Source organism: Rhinopithecus bieti, unplaced genomic scaffold (assembly GCF_001698545.2).
Source record: "Rhinopithecus bieti isolate Rb0 unplaced genomic scaffold, ASM169854v2 scaffold_574, whole genome shotgun sequence".
Lineage (NCBI taxonomy): Eukaryota > Metazoa > Chordata > Mammalia > Primates > Cercopithecidae > Rhinopithecus > Rhinopithecus bieti.
Window position 1 is genome coordinate 1,008,246 of NW_016803605.1, and position 1,187 is coordinate 1,009,432.

Sequence of the window (1,187 nt, forward strand, 5' to 3'; positions counted from 1 at the left end):
GGGGGCCGGGGAGGGGCGCTCGGGGCGGGCCTGCGAGATCCGGGTGGGACGGGGAGGGGCGGGCCCCGGGGCCTTCCCCTCCCCGCCCTCCCAGCCCCCAGCCCGGAGCCCCGCGGCGGCGGCGCGGGCCGAGTCTCCAAGTTACCAAGTTACCGCAGGATTCGGGAGCTTCTCACTGGCGCGGCCGCGGCCAATCAGAGAGCAGCGCCGCTGTTCTCGGGCAGGAGGCCTGGAGACACGCGCACCTTCCCCCGACACCCAGCGAAGCGCGCTGACACACAATCGCATCGGCGCGCGCACACACACACACCGTCCCAGAGACAAACAGCGTCGCACCCCGCACATACACAATCACAGTGACACACACAGCGACAGACACACGTCTCAGGAACACACAGACACACAGCATCACACAGACACACAAAATCGCAGTGACAGCCGGGCACGGTGGCTCACGCCTGTAATCCAAGCATTTCGGGAGGCCGAGGCAGGTGGATCGCTTGAGGTCGGGAGTTCGAGACCAGCCTAACCAACGTGGTGAAGCCCCGTCTCTACTAAAAATACGAAATTAGCTGGGCGTGGTGGTATGCACCTGTGGTCCCACCTATTTGGGAGGCTGAGGCAGGAGAATCGCTTGAACCCGGGAGGTGGAGGTTGCAATGAGCCAAGATCGCTGCCACTGCACTCCAACTTGGACAACAATAGCAAAACTCCGTCTCAAAAAAAAAAAAAACCTCAGTGATACAGACAGTCCCAGGACACATAGCACTCCCCAGACCCACAACCACAGGTCCACACAGTGCTGCCCAGGCACATGCAATCTCCATGAGTTATGCACAGTCCCTTGAACACACAACATCACCCTGAGACACACAGTATCAGTGACATACAATCAATACAGTGACACTCATAATCCCACAACAAATTGGTCCCAACACACTCACTAGATCACAGTGATACAATCGCAACAGTGACACATTCAATCACAGCGAGACACAATATTGCACACACACAATCTATTAGACACATACACAGTTCCATGAACACACAACATCACACAACCAAAATGACACACAACCACAGTGACACACAGCATTTCACAGGCACATACTGTTGGTGATACACAGTCCCACAGACATGCATTTCAGACACAATCACAATGTGACACACACACACAATCCCACCAC